The sequence below is a fragment of the Gadus chalcogrammus genome, chromosome 9, assembly GCF_026213295.1.
Source record: "Gadus chalcogrammus isolate NIFS_2021 chromosome 9, NIFS_Gcha_1.0, whole genome shotgun sequence".
Classification (NCBI taxonomy): Eukaryota; Metazoa; Chordata; class Actinopteri; order Gadiformes; family Gadidae; genus Gadus; species Gadus chalcogrammus.
This window is the reverse complement of record NC_079420.1, coordinates 20,077,075-20,094,413: the sequence shown is the minus strand read 5'-3', so window position 1 is coordinate 20,094,413 and position 17,339 is coordinate 20,077,075.

Below are 17,339 nucleotides of genomic sequence, written 5' to 3'. Positions count from 1 at the left end.
ACGATAGATAACTCAATATTTATAAAATACTTTCGTCCTGGTGAGAGAGCTCCTGCAAGCTTGACATAAATGTAAGAAAATTGTGCCATCTACCCGCAATACATGGAACTGTCATTCTCCAGCCCATCGGAGACCACTGCTTCCAGTAACACAAAGGCAGAGACCAGTGCTGCCCAGGCAGCTACACATGATGTTCAATAGCTGCACACCACCAGTCTGAAACCCCAAGTCAACCCTTAAATCTAAAGTTAGGGATTCTCTCTGCCTATCCGGTTACGATAAAGTGGTCGATTCTCTTCGATATTGGCGGAAGGTAGAAGCTAGATGATGGGCTACTATCTCTCTTATGTAGGCTACTCCCTTGAAGGGGTACCACAGCCAACAAAACATCTACAATACACACCAAAACAGAGATGTAAAATGTTTTTGGACCCCTTGGGGCTACAATTCCACCTCATGGTAAAACATTTGCAATCCACGTCGTTTTACCCGCTTTTTCACAATGCAGTGGGTGTTCAACACCACTGACCCCCCCCCCCCACCTAAACACACACACACACACACACACACACACACACACACACACACACACACACACACACACACACACACACACACACACACACACACACACACACACTCACACACGTACGCGCAAACACACAGATACACACACACACACACACACACACACACACACACACGCGGAAACACGTAGGCTACACACACACGCACACGCACACACACACACACACACACACACACACACACACACACACACACACACACACACACACACACACACACACACACACACACACACACACACACACACACACACATACATAGACAAACACAACTAAACCAAATCCCGGGTTTCAAACTATTATTAATATTTCTGTGGCCTAAGGAGGCTGATTTGACATCCGGGCTGCAGTACATTGTTGTTTGCGTGGGAGTCTCTTGAATGCGCATGCGATACGCTCGTCGGGTTAAAAAAAGGCTGATTGAGTGACCCTAATACATTTTGTCAGTTGCATACGTCTGTTGACTTAAATGTCTGCCAATGCAGCAGGGATACATGTTGATGATGGCAGTTGATGGCTTGCATCAGTGACATCATGACATCACAGACATTGGATGGGAGACGGTTCTAAAATATCCTCAAATGTGTTCGCCGTAAAGCTAAACGTTCTGTCAGCGGAGCGTTAATGAGGTAGACGCGCTTGTCCCGTCCTGCTACCGTCACACCGCGCAGGGTCTCCTCCGGGCGCCCACGCTCCAACCTACCCGCATTTTCCCCGTGTGCCATCGGGCTCTTCCGTTAAAAGGTGTTAGAAACTAGCTACATCGCAATAATTAATTCGACGTTGTTCTAGAAAAATGCAAAAATAAAAATAGAAATAACATCAAGTCTATTAAAAAAATAAAAGTCTGTAAGAGGCCTAAACAAAGTATTTCCAACACAACAAATGTAAAATCTGCGTTCCAAACAACAATTGCAAGAAACGTATTTCCTTCAATAATGGCGATATGTGTAACTTAATTTTTATTAGAATTTTTAACAGAGAATGTATCCTTTATTTCTGCTGTCGCTTGGTTGCAGCAGAACATTCAAAGACTGGCAATGAAGATGTCCAAATACCTCTGAGACAACCTGAGTCTTCCCAATCACACACACACACACACACACACACACACACACACACACACACACACACACACACACACACACACACACACACACACACACACACACACACACACACACACACACACGCCCACGCACGCACGCACGCACGCACGCAAACACATATACAAACACGCATACGCAGTGCAACAAAATCTCTAGGCCTATTTTACAATTAAAAACCCACAGGTAAATCAAGTCTATAATATAACAATAGATTAGCCTGGAAGCTCTATGTTTATTACATAAACCCTATAGCATTTATAAAGCCTATAATTATTCCGAAATATGTAGGACTGTGTTTTGATAACTCTTGGTGGGGCACCTGCAGGTCCCATATTTGGGATAAGGTGATCAATGTACCGGGGAACTCGAAAACGTAGTCTGATGTTTTGAATAAGGAGAAAAAATACTCATTTAAGAAATAGGTGTAGAAGAAAAGCTATTGGTAACAGCTAGATGGCGCTGTTTTTCATTATAACCTTGAGATGATCAAGCGGGAATTCATACTGTGTTTTAGACTGTTAGACTCCATTAGGCCTATACTCTCGACAAATTCACGATGTTTTGGGGAAATAAAAATCGTCTTATAGAAGAAAATTGTTACAAACTTATTTTGGTAGAAGTAGTGTATCATTGTAATGTCGGGAGTTCTTCACTTCATTTAAAAAGATTTCAAACGGAGCCTTTTCGATGTAACATTGATAGGCTACTTGAATAAGTTTTATTATAAATGAACACCAAAGCATTTTCATGACAGAGACAAACATAATGTTAAGATTCATGACAGGATAACGTTTAATAATAAAAGTTGCTAATAATTACGGTAGGCCTACTGTTAATAATACTACAGGCCTACAAATAGGTCCTACAAATAGGACAACAAATTAAAATAATAACAATAATAATAATAATAGAAGAAGAAGAACGATAATAATTATAATAATAAAATAGTAAAAAAAAAACTCTCTCAAACAATAGAAGCCTCGAATATTTGCTCCGTTCTTTTTACAAAGCAAATAGTCACATTTGTATTGTTTACAATCCTAATATGTTGGTAAACAATTGTATTAAGCTTACATTTTACTTAAGATTAACTTTAAATTGTTTACAATATGTTATAGGTTTGTTTAACGAACCCATGGAATTTAAAAATAAATAAATGATTTAAACAAAGGACTTTTCTGCTGTCCGAGCCAGCTTGTATTTCAGCTCTAATGGTCGAAAGTCTGCCAGGGCATTATACCGTTTAATAGCAGGTCCCTGTGATGTAAAGCCTGCATTTAGATCGCTCCTTCCTTGCGTCTATAACGAACAGACCGTCCCGAGCACGAGGCGAACCGCCAAATAGCCTGTACGAAGATACATCGAATTAATAAAAAAACGGACGTAAAAACGTTTCATTAAAGTAGGCCTACACTCATAAAATAACCCTACTTTCAATATATATTTTTTACACACTTTCAATAGTATAATAATCCTAACTTTCAAAATGTTAGGCCTATGGAGTAGGCCTACCTATAATTACTAGGCTATTACAATGGTTAAACGCAAATACTTCTGGCGATAGCTAGCCTATATAAGATAGCCTTTATTAATGTCAGTTTGATTTCAAATTGGTAGCCTAATATGTTCAGTTGCTGACTTGAATCATTAAAGTTCATTTGATATATTGAATGAATGGAAGAATTTGAAAAATACATAAAAATAATTATACATATTTGTGTATATATATATATATATATATATATATATATATATATATATATATATATATATATATATATATATATATATATATATTTATGTATATATTGTGTATATATATACAAATAATTATATATACACACATAGGCCTACAATTTTATACATAGGCCTACACAACTACATATATAGGCTACTACATACCATATAGACATAACTACAGAAATACTTCATACCTCATTGGCCTATACTTTTTTGTAACTTATTTTAGACTCTTAAATTCAGAGTGCAACCCATTCGAATCGGAGGAACTGAATTGATCCTTGTCATAGTTCTCTATGGTCAGGGTCCAGGACGAGATACAAAATGGACGAGCCTCTAAAGTCTTGGCCCGTCCTTGGAACCTTACAACTATATGTAAACAAATTGTCCGTTTGGCAATAATCTTCTTTACTATGTGGGATGAAAATTGCAATCTCCCGAGCTTGGATTGCGCCGACTATTTTTTCCCTCGTTCCTGATCATTGCTGGGGCTGGACTTTGGTGGAAAATAATACGGCAATTGTTGATGTTTTGTGACCCATCAAATTTGAGGGTGGCTATTCTGGCTTTGGTATGTAATTATGCAAAACACTTTGTATAAAGACTTGCCATCCGATCTAATGATAGAGCCTGTAGTCTAATTTCCAGCGAGGGGGGGACACGGCTACCATACACAAACCTACATCGAAAGAAGGAATAAAAACATGAATACAGTACAACTATCCTCTATTCATATAAATAAATAATACATCATCTTATGGACACAAAGCTACATTGCAAACCCATCTCATTAAGTCAACTTCCATTTGCCTTCGTCCAAATGGAAGTTAAAACTAGTCAAAATAATTGCAACAACTTATGGCAAACATATCTATTTGACAATATAATAGAGTTGTTAACAAGCAGAGAGGGAAATGACAAACAATTCTAACGTTCATTTCATTTTTAATATTCTTTGTTTTTAATACCTATATGAGAAACTGCGAGGGCCGCACATGTTTGAGATATGCACTAGTGGATATTACGTGTGCATGCACATAATAAACACTTGTGCCTTCTGACAGAGGTGTGAATCTGAGAGCTTTTCTACCAAATGAAGTGGCAGCAGAGGAAGACATAAAGAGATCTGCAGCTGTCAGGGGTCACTCAGCCAGAGATTGCTTCCAGAGATCTTTTGAAAAAATCACACGTTTGAAGGCTTAGTGCTTTGCTGTCTTCGCATTTCAAGCTTAGATCAGTGGAATCGCCCCAAAAGAAGAAAAAAGAAAAAGGGGAGAACATGGGCTGGAGAATTGTGATGGTGGGATGGACAAGAGGATGAGTACTGTGGACCGTAGAGGAAACAAGGATTCACCTGATCATCTTCACAATGCCCGAGAGGCAAGCCGGGAGGGGGGGATGGAGGGAGACAGAGAGAGGATGGAGGCAAAGTTTTGGTTCCTTATGAATCAATTAATGCAACAAGGTCTCTAAGGTGTACATGTTTGTGCGTGTTTAGTGGGGAATGGGTCGGTTGGTGTGGTGTGGGAGGTTGTAAATTAGTAGTCTTCTCACTGTGTGCTGCAAATGGCTCCACACTAAAGAGGTAAAGGCAGTCCATTGTAGGAGATATCATATCGTGAAAACCGACATGGCCACAACAGGAATGTCTCCTCGGTTAACCACTACCGGGATTCAAACCAATACAATCGCAGGAAGAAAAAAATAAGATAGCTTGTATATTTCCCAAGGAACTTTTGGTATCTTAAATAAACTCTTCAACTCTATTACACTTCAGCCATCTCTCTTGGCGTCACTGTAAAAAACAGTGTATATTCCACACCAAAACATTGTGGATTCATGTTTAAATCTATCCTCCAAAAATATCATAGGGCTGTATGAATGCCTATCATGATCAACATTGATCAATTATTTTCCTTTATGAACCAGAAGAGCGGTAAGTATAGTGTCAGATAGGCCTACATCTTACATAAACCAGTTATCTCATTGTTTTCCTCCTATGACAGACACATTTACAAAAAAATAAATGCTAATCCTGTTTGGTTTATAAACCTCACTGCTCCGGCGTCTCTACTGTTGCGTATAGTATTATTCTCAAGGGTTCTCAACAGGACATAAAGAAAAGGGATCATAAGTTTATTCTTCCACCTGACAGAAATATTTGATTTCCCCTCCGCCTGAAAGATGTAACCACGTAATGGTGGTAATGATGTGATTTATTATGATGATCTGAATGGGGGTTATGATGGAGAGTTCATTGCTTGAGACATGCGTGTTTCATGTCAGTGTTTTCATGCAATGTTGAATTTGAAACCAAATAGAAATGGAACGAGTGGGGAATACTTTCTGTGACGCACAAACACACTCTTTTATGTGACAAGAACATGGGCTCATTTAAATACAGAAGAAAAAACACAGGCCATGCCAACATTTCTATTTAAACCAAAAAGAAGAGCTTCTGGATTTCCATTTGTCAAAAACAGTAAAATAGGGGATGTGTCTTTCTGGGGATGGAATAAAATAAATCTCTATGGCATAGTTTGATGCTTTGCTGCTGAGTATCCCTGATGCGGTCTGATCTTCCAATTTCAATCTCCAGTCGCTCTCCGACACCATCCAGATCCCACCTCTTTCCATTGGTACATGAATCGTGATATGAACTTGTACTTTGGAGGAAGTTTATTTCCCCTTTCTCTCCCATGGGGGGGCTGGGAGGGGTCCAGTTGGTCCAAACAGAAAGACCTTTGATAGGCCATGGTGTTAAAGAGCTCTGATCTGGGCCATGACAGCCTCGTCCACTCATTCTGTAAAACACGCTGCTTGACTGTCACTTTCAATTTTCACATGACCTCTTGGTCCTAAAATGGAGGATAAGTGCCAGAAAGCAGGATTGAAGGCTCGCATTATTGGCCTGACAGCTTCACTCATCTGAAAGTAATGCAAAATGCAGTTCATATTTATACTGCGACCTTGTGCCAAAGAGGGACTCCACTGTATCTATGCGAACCCCAAGGAAAGGCAACAATTGTGAAAGCTTCCCGCATCATTTGGAGAGCCTCAATGATACTTACAGCCCCAATCTTTCAACAGATATACAAACAAAAAAAACCACACGACAAACAAATATTTCAAACATGCGTCCATATTGTTTTAGAGTAAAACAACGACCAAAAATCAGCAATCAAAAGTTTTCCATTCTATGTTAAAATACACATTCCCCATCTACATATGCAAGGTCATATCCTCCAATACCATTTCTGCCATGTTTTGGCTGCATCCCCCACTTGTGTGCGTGCAGATCATTTGAAGAAGAACTGGATGCAGTGATTATCAGAGATGGTGCGAGACGCGTGGGAGGCTCTCCGCTGCTCATTGCGCAGTGCGTGGCGTGCCCAGGGACTGAATAAGGTGTGCTCATTGTTCCGTCTGTCTGGATGAAAGCCGCAGGCTTCAGTCTTAGCCTAGGTTGATGTGGTCGTCTATCGCCACAGCACCAATAAAACACACAGAAACCATGTTTGAATATATAAGTATCTTTTTGCATTATTTCATCGGCATCATGTCCAATTACAGTTCAATTTCATTTAATTGGGCGTATTTGCAAAACAAACTGGTGTAGTTTAGCATCATCGCTCCACTGATTGACATCGTCATCGTGAACCGGTGGATGATGACCTGGGATGAGAAAGGTTCATTAGCAACAACTTACAAGATGGTCATTGAAAACAAACACTTTATTCGAGCTAGCGCCGAGAAACACATCATAGGCAGGCTGCCTGATCCACAGCAGATCTGGGAGAGCAGTGGTTTCCACGAAAGAGACGGAGGGTGGTGTGTGTTCGAGGTGAGACGAACCTGTGGTTAATACAGTGGAATCTCTTTGTTTTTATCCTCTAATAGAGCAGCGTTTAGCGGCGGAGGTTGCGTGTTTCTCTGTGTCCTGTATAATCCACACTTCTTGTCCCCTGCCTGCCCTCCTAATCCCCTTGGCATGTGTTAGTGACATCACATGCTGCTGGCTCCCAGTCCCGGTCCCCCTGAAACTGTCATTAACTCTGGGAACAAATGAAAGATGACTGGGAGACTGGTCGGCTCCCACCACTGACCTTGGGTATTATTAGAGTGACCTCTCTTTGGCTTGACCAAAAAAAACCTTTTTGATATCATTGCTGGAAGTACACTAGGAATGATGGCCTGTCTGCTGCTTGGGGGGCGCCTTGCACACAGGGGGAATGTTGCAGGGCCCAGCCACCGGTGTCGTGTAAACCTATACTTTGCTTCAAGCGCCGGGCCATGAATAATTAAGTACAGAACACAACCTGGAATATCGGGCTCAAGAGTCGCCTGACCCTCTTTACCAACAATGCACAATATTTGGGTTTAGCTTCATGACATGCACAGATGAAACGCTACACTGTGGAGGTGCTCGGGAATGATGTCACCATGGGCTACGTGATATCATCTGTGCTCGGGGAGAGGGGATCAGAGAGGTGTGGCCGCAGGAAGACACGCTATATTACAAAATGGTACTTATGGAATCGCACTGTAAATTGTGTGGATAGCCATTGCAACCGGGCAGACTGATAAGTTTGATTTATTGTGAGATGCTCTGCATAAGGTTTATGATGAATGCCGTAATATGGATGCAGGAATTCATAAAACAAAAGCTACAGATAATTAATGGTTGCGTAGAGAAGGGCATGGACGCAGAAAAACGAACAAAATCATCAAGACAGAAGAACATAAATAAAGGGATAAAGTTTAGTACAGCCTATTACTTTGCACTGCAGGGACTTTAATAACAGATCCATACTATACACTATTATGACTATCATAAAATAATAGTCATAGTAATAATAAAATTGTTATTTTTCGATACAATGGCCTCAGTCATAACGGATCAGGTCATTAGCGCCACCTATGGTTGAAATATGGTCAAACTAAATCGAAACAAAATTCGAACAAGAAATCATCGATTTGATTAAGAAAAGTTGCCAATTGGCTATACATATGGATTATCAAATAAACACCTGCAATCACAATACAAACACAACCATTCATAACGGACTACAATATAAAAATAGAGCAAGAAACTGATAAGAAATGAAAGTATGACACGGTGTGACACAATCGTCCTCCATCCAAGGTGCAGCATCTTAAATGTAAACGTCCAGGACGTTTAGGGTGCACGATGTGGGGATGACGCACAAACACCTGATGATGATAGCCGCTGCAGTCCCAAAGACGCTCAGATGTAATCAGGGGAGATCGAGGGCTCTCCCTCATTACATTTAGATTGCAATAAAAGTTCCCTGAATCGCACAGAGCAAATCAATAGACAATCATTCCGTGTGATCTCAATCCCAACGGAGACATATCCCGGTTGAATGTCTTAGAAATTAGGCCCCATTGGCTTACTGGGTGCTGCTAAAGACGGGAGTGGTTTACCAAGTCCTCCAGTCACCCCGCTCACACGCTGCGATCGATAAGGTACACAAAAGATTTGAATGCACAACAATTTAGGGTGATTCGTTTTTAAATAGCTTTGCATGAGCTCCAAGACGTCAATTTAGTTGCGATTATAGCGCCAATTAGTGTCTGCAGGGCGGTGTTGGTTTTACCGTGGTCTTCTCGGTGGTTAAAGCCCCCCACGCCGGGCCAGCCGACCTTTGGCAGGTAGGATCACACAAAATAGAGTGAATCGAAAGATGAAAAGGATAGCCCCCTTCCACTTTTTTTTTTTTTTTTTGAGGCGTAAAACCTATGCGAATATTACTATTTCGAGTAAGAATTAAAGGCCGATATCACGCGGAGTAACGTGAAGAAGACCTAGGTCCTATGTAACATCTAAATGATTATTCAGAAACAAAAGGGCCCAATTATATATATTTGCATCGATTAATACAACCGAAATATTCCATGTTTAATACAGTCTCTACTTTGCAGAGAACTGCAGGCTGTGTAATTCCATTACCTAATTAGAGAAACGGAAATGCTCTTTTGACACCTAGAGAGAGAGATGAGGAGTCGAGCGGCCAGCCCGTCTCCTCCGGCCCTCGGACACACACATGCGGGCTTTTTATGCCGTATGAAAGCACAGCAACACACACGCACATGTGGGGGCCAATTTAGCCTATTGGTGGGTTATGAACTAATATCTAACATGCAATCCACAAAAGGGTCTGATTAGGATAGATTTATGCCCACGTTGATTTCATTTAAATTATTTGAGTCAAATAATTCATTATATTATTATTATTATCCTATTATTTGGCCTATTACTATTGTTATTATTGTAATAATTATTATTAGTGGTAGTAGTTGTAGTATTCGTACTTTTTTGCAGTATTTTTAGAAGGCTGGTAGTAGCAGTAGCAGTAGGCCTAGTGGTGTGATTATCGACAACACCGAGTGAGAAGTTCATCTCTGAAGTGGCTACCAGAATAACAAGTTTAATAAAATTCAAATGAGAATAATTGAAACGGTACATATACAATGTTACTTATAACACAATTTAATATCACAATAATAATAGGAATAATAACTGTTATTAATATTATTATTATTATTACTAGTAGTAATAGTAGTAAAAGTAATATTATTATAGCAATCTGCAAAGATTAGGCCTACATATAAAAAACAATTATTTAATCGGCCATTTAGAGTGAGGATCACAAAAATCGTCAACGATAAACATGTATTTATTAACACTTTCGACTCTAAAATAGAGCTATGCTTAACTATACCAGTTATGTAAAAAGAAAAATCGGACTTCTTCATAGTGGACCGGGTAATTGTGACATAGGCCAAACTCCAGTCGGCCTATACGCGTGGGCACTAAATGAACATTATGTATTGTCCTGTACAATGTAAAAAATACTTGTAACTCCTAGTAATAGTTTATAATTTATTTAATTATAATTCATATTCTCATTATTGTAGGCCTGTTAATATAATTATAATTGTAATATTATAATTATAATAATAATTATTATTATTAATATCGTCATCATCATCCTCATAATCATCTTCATAATATCAATGATGTCAATTACATCACTAAAAGTATAAGATGTTTAACAGTTAAAGAAGTGAACCGTAACGGGTTTATTTACATTGTTTCATAACATTGGCCACCATGGCAAGAGAAAGCAATCGTTTTCTCAACGTAGTAATTCCTCCCTGTCCCAGTACGCTGCATGGCTGGAGCCCAGCCTACATCCCTAATCTTTTCTTTGTCACTTCAAACAGCTACTTTCCCGATATAGCTCTGGTTTTCTGCGTGACTGTTTCCATTTTGTACCTCAAAATGTTGGCAGATTTTATTTTATTTCCAAAGATATTTCGAAACCTAACAAGACAAGATGTTTTAATGACAGATTTCTGCAATAACATCATCTAATCATAATTAAGCCCATATATATATATATATATATATATATAAATATATATATATATATAGATATATATATATATATATATATATACACATATAAAGATGTAGATATAAAGACTTCCACATGAAAAAGAGAGCGAGAGAGAGAAAGTGTCTCTCTGCACACAGGTTGGTCAGTGGGTGGCTTATATTATGAATTTCTTGGTGAGCGCTGAGTGGCAAGGACCAGTCCATTTAACACAAGTCCAGGAGCCGAGAGTGTTGCTAAGAGACGGAGATGCTGCACAACTTGCGTCAGGAGCTCTGACCTTATGCAAATTGCATTCTGCCAAATCGTTGTGTGAAAGCAGAGGAATACCCCACGATGACAAACACATCAGACACTAATATTTTGATATTGGCCATTTAATTTCATTTTGTTGGTTTGAAGAGACAAAAAATGCAATCCTAACACAGAATCCAACAATATTATATAAAAAACCCATCAGTTAATCTTAAACCAGGCTGTAAACCATTTTGATAAACAGGCAGCATCTCGCAGGAGATGTGTTAAGTGACTAGCTCACACACATGTAAGGCCCAGCCTGAACCAAACAACAATGCAGGTTCCCTGACCTGTGCGGCATTTAACACAAGCATGATAATGACAGGAGGGGGTTGGGGTGAGTGCAGTACCGGTCAGAAGGGCCAGAGAGGTTGCAACCTCCTCAAAGGGCTGTATTGGGTTGTATAGCATGTGATCTGAAGTGGACATTGATGATAGTCTTTCAGAGATGCCATGTTTGATTTTTTTTCCCTCAAGCAGCAATGAAAAGGAGGTTAATCAATACAGGGAGAGTATCAGTGATATGAAGTTACTGTATGTCTGGCAAGAGTTAGGAGCAATGCAAGATCAGGACAGAGGTTAATTAGTGCATCAGCTGGAAGGGGTCATCTTGGGGAAAAAAGAAAAATCCAATTAGCCATAGTAAGCCCTAAGTCGTGAACATTGAAGATCAAATCAATTATGAAATGAACTTTGGAAATTCATTTATTGGGTTTTAATGCCCAACCTTTTTGGTAAACCCCATTAATTTGTAATCCCTCAAAGCAGGTATGCATCTCAGATATACATATATATACACATATACACATATATATATATATATATATATAGATCTATATATATATATATATATATATATATATATATATATATATATATAGATCTATTTTATTTTCTTTATTCTTCTACTGGTATTCATTTCACGTTAAAATAAAGGAAGGAAGGAAGACAACAAAAGAAAACAGAGCAGAGCAAAATAAATCGAGGGAATGCTATAGAGGAGAAAGAGATAGAATATATATATATATATATATATATATATATATATATATATATATATATATATATATATATATAGAGAGAGAGAGAGAGAGAGAGAGAGAGAGAGAGAGAGAGAGAGAGGGCGAGAGAGAGACGGAGAAAGAGAGAGAGAGAGAGAGAGAGAGACAGAGAGAGAGAGAGAGAGAGACACAGGGAGAGAGAGAGATGTGGATAGAGACAGAGAGACAGAGAGAGAGCAACACACCAGCGCGTTCAAAGCCAACCTTGTCAATAGTACTCACAGTAGGCTAGGGGTGTGTAATAGCACTTTGCTGATTCTACATTGATATCATATAATCCAGTGTGCCCTGTGTCGGTATCATATTTATCTAACCTGCTGGGAGCCGGGGTAAAGGGCCAGCGTCCCCACTGCTAAGAGCACACACATTACACATTGCTTCATGTATTCTTATTGATTACTCCCACCCCACAGCCCAGGGACCATAATTTAACTCAGCAGGCACTGCAGTTCATCCTGGAATCCAAACATCCCCTTCTACACTACAAGAGACAAAAACAAGCGACACCTTAAGAAGTCCGGGGCCTTTCTAAATGGGAGAGAATGGGATCTTCGTCCATTTTTATTCCCTCCCTCTCCCCATGCTTAAGCTCAGTCTCTCTCTCTCTCTCCCCCCTCTCTCTCTCTCTCTCTCTCTCTCTCACTCTCTCCCCCCTCTCTCTCTCTCTCTCTCTCTCTCTCTCTCTCCCCCCTCTCTCTCTCTCTCTCTCTCTCTCTCTCTCTCTCTCTCTCTCCCCCCTCTCTCTCTCTCTCTCTCTCTCTCTCTCTCTCTCTCTCTCTCTCTCTCTCTCTCCCCCCCCCCCCTCTCTCTCTCTCTCCCCCCCTCTCTCTCTCTCTATCTCTCTACTGATAACTGATTCTGTCGCGGTGCAAGTGCCTTAAAAGGAGCATTTAGTTATGGTTTGTCAAACTCAGTGGGAGAATTAAAATATCAATCATAAATGTATGTATTCTAAATAAAAAAGTTGAACTAGGTTACTAGTTAATAACGTGATCGTTATTAGTCTCTTTTTAAACATACAAAAAAAATGTTAAAAAATGTTTAAAAAGAAGACACTTCACCATATGAAGAGAAGAGTTGTGCTTCACTGATTTGATGTTATTCTCTATCATGCAATGTTTGAACAGGAACATTGTTAGAGCTGCTACATTGTCTCTCTCTCTCTGTCTCTGTCTCTGTCTCTGTCTCTGTCTCTCTCTCTCTCTCTCCCTCTCTCTCTCTCTCTCTCTCTCTCTCTCTCTCTCTCTCTCTCTCTCTCTCTCTCTCTCTCTCTCTCTCTCTCTCTCTCTCTCTCTCTCTCTCTCTCTCTCTCTCTCTCTCTCTCTCTCTCTCTCTCTCTCTCTCTCTCTGAGCAGCATGGAGCTCAGCCAGGCAGGCAGCAGCTGTTTACAATACTGGTCGGTAAGGTGTAGGTCTTTGTTTTAAAACAAAGTGTATATTCATTGAATCTATTGAATAATATCACCTTAACACCCTGATAATGTCTCGTTATAGCATTGGCTGGAACAATAAAATAATGATGATAGAAGAGAAAAAGGGATGTCATTGTCACAATTAGAGATAGTATTAAGAATATTAGTTTATGCATTAGCCAATTTGAGCATCTCTGTATGTTGAGCGCACTCATTCAGGCACTGATCAAACTAAATGCTACTCCAAGATAAATTGGCAACGTTTATGACTAATAAACATGAATTAAATTGACTCTGTCTTATTCAATAAGGGGAACTGGATTGGAGGGTGTTTCTGTTGATTTCATGAAGGTACTTCAATACACTCAATTACCTGATATTTCCACAATGCACCAACATGCTCAATAAAAATGATATTCTATTGCCTCACTCACTCCTCCTCTTGTTATTTGGGTCATTAAACCTCAGTACTATCTAATCATTTGAAAACACCATTTCAAGAAAAGAAATAAAGTGATAAAAAAACAACCCATTTGTTTCAAGAAAAATGTTTGCAAACGCGTGACAAAGGGTGGTGTTGCCATTTGGTGGGTGTGGCTGTGAACGGGGGAAGGCTTCCTCCAGAGAGAGAGCAGAGAGAGAGACTATGGAGGGAGCAGGAAGCTGACTCTAGAGATCCATCCATCTCAATCTGGGTCTACGGCTGACACCTTACAAAGAGGTACAATTAATAAGGGCATTATCCCGCAGCCGCAACAATAGGGTCCTAACACACAGACACCAACCCGGGGGGCCGGAGGGGGAGCAGCCCGGGAATGTGTCTGCGTGAGCTCTTATGAAGGGGGAGGGGGGGGGGGGGGGGCAGACATTAGGGCATTACCAAATTGCTTGGACCCCTATAAGTCTAACTGGTATGGATTACTACTAACTCTAGATTTATTTTTTTAGCCTAGCAACCAGCTTGTAGTATGCGTGTATTAGCCCATCCCGCTGGGAGTCAATCATGTGTAAACGTGTAGCCTGTATTTACAGAGCTAACATAGCTAGTCAATTATCTTGGTTACTGACAGACACAACCAGGTAAGGGTACACACACAAATGTGCGAGCAGGCACGCACACAAACACACACTGACACATGCACACACCTGTAATGAAGCGCATTACTGCCCCAGCAGAAAGATATATAGTTGTCAATCTTTCGATAATTATCACTAAATAATGGGAAAATGATCACGTTATACTGAACTGTTCTCGTAATAATGAGGAAATCATAAGTCATTTCTGTATGGACAAGGTAAACTTGTGTTGTTATGGGATGGATAGTGGCTTAAGACAGCAGAGTGTTACTGTCCTTGAGCAGATAATTATCACTGGGGATCAACTTACACCAGGTTTTGACGCGCTCCTGGTCAGAGTTGGCAACAGGCTGTGACATCAGGGATCACTTCCGGCCTTTGGTGTTCACGTAATGACCTGATCAATTCAGTATCACGTGGTAACAGGATCATTTCCTCAGTCACTTCAGTATCACCAATAAACATTATAGTACAAGATAAGTTAGGTATCAAGTATTAGCGGGATCATTTTCTGGTTATTACGAGATTGTTTCCTCGTTAGTATGAGATCAATTCAGCATCACCTATAAATATGGTACTTCATGGTTATAACGTGATTATTATCTCTTAGAACAGATTTTCTTCTGTTGTGGTAGCAACACGTTCCGTACATGTACACACACACACACACACACACACACACACACACACACACACACACACACACACACACACACACACACACACACACATACACACACACACACACACACACACACACACACACACACACACACACACACACACACACACACACACACACACACACACACAAAGAAGTGATACACTGGGTCTGCAGACATTTATAATGAATTCTAATCACCTCTGACCTTCAGCAACTTTTTTCTAATAAAGATTCAAGAGTCTCTCATCTTTCCATGGACACCATTCTAATTTCTTTGGGTAAGAATGAGCTTAGCTATGGATTAACTTTGTGATCAATACCAAGATAGGACTCTGGCTCGCTAAGACCAACACAATTAATCCGAGATGCTGTCAAACTCTCATGGACCAAGAAGAGGGATGCTTTCACTGGTAACTGGTTTATAATCCACCATTTTGATGAGTCTGTAATCTCTTATTTTAAATATGAACCTTGGTTTTAATCTATGCACAATTAAAGTTAAAGTGAACTTTGAATGGCCTTCCTCTGAAGTAGCAGAGATAATATCTGAGTATAGTTATTTTTCTATTGCTAAAGTATGTTATTTTTACAGCCAGTTTGACCATTTCTCTCCCTCTGAAACATGTGTTGTTGATGTGTTCTTGTCTTCTATCAAAAATCGCAGCAACAAATGGTTATTTTGTGAATAGTCAAGGTAAGAACATGTACATATTACATGTAATGTAATGTGTAATGTCTAATAAACATACCATAAAACATGTAATTGTATGGGCGTCAAGGTAGGAACATGGTATGTAATGTGTTCTATAAATACAGATAACATGTGTAATGTTATGGCTGTCAACATAGGAAAATTGTATGCAAAGTTTAATATACATACCATAACACATGTAATGTTATGGGTGTCAAGGTAGGAAAATGGTATGTGATGCCACGTATATTATATAACATGTTAAGGGGGCTAACTCAGAGATAATCTTTTGGAAGTTGTCTTAAGAGTTTAGATTTTAGAGCTTGGCTGAGCTGATTCCAATCACCAAATCAGATATTGAACAACAATGAAGTTGTGCAACAGGTCAGTGCTAACATGGGCACAGCTATGTGTTCCTGATGAACATAGGAAGGCTGCTCAAGGCCTGAGTAGACGTGAATCGTGGATGTTATGCAAGCCGGAATCAGAAGGAAAACAAGGCAGGTTAATTGGTGATCAACAGAGTGTGACTGTAATGAGGCCCACTGCCCAAAGCCAGCCCCGGTTCAGCTCAGACACTCACTCTCTTCTGACTGCTTGTGCCCGTCTTTGATCTCGTCTGCTGTTCCCCTCGCTGCCATTGTCATTGTTGCTTTTAATTACTGAGCCACCCAATGATACTGATGAAAGATAGGTGTCTATAATTAATAAAATCTCCATAAATTTGAATCACTAACCGGTCTCATTAGGTAGTGCTTTTGTACCCGACTTTAAGTCTCGTGCCATCTTTATTCAACTCTTAAATGTGAATTCATATTACTCTGGGCATGAAATCAATTGATAAGGAATATTGCTTTATTATTGTGCGTAGGGAAAATCCCCTGTTTCCGTCATTAAACCACAACACCAGTAGTCCTGGTTTGGGTGATTGGGCTTCAATTAAACTAGAGACACAGTATTTCTAGCCTTTGCTGTGACTTTCTTTCACAACCACTCAGCCACTTGCAGACACACGCAGTTATAGAAACTCCTCCTTAATCACAACTAATCCAGGAAAGGGCTCTGCATTATCACCCTTTGCCACCAACGATACATCATACCCCACCGCCGCCGCCACCACCACCACCACCACCACAACAACCACAACAAGATCAAACGTAATAAGAAAACAAATAATGTCTGCGGTGCTTCCAAGGGAAGGTGCTTCCTCGCGGGGTGCAGCAGAGAGTGCGCTCCATCCATCACTGTGCAGAGGCTGGTATCAGAGGTCTGGCGCT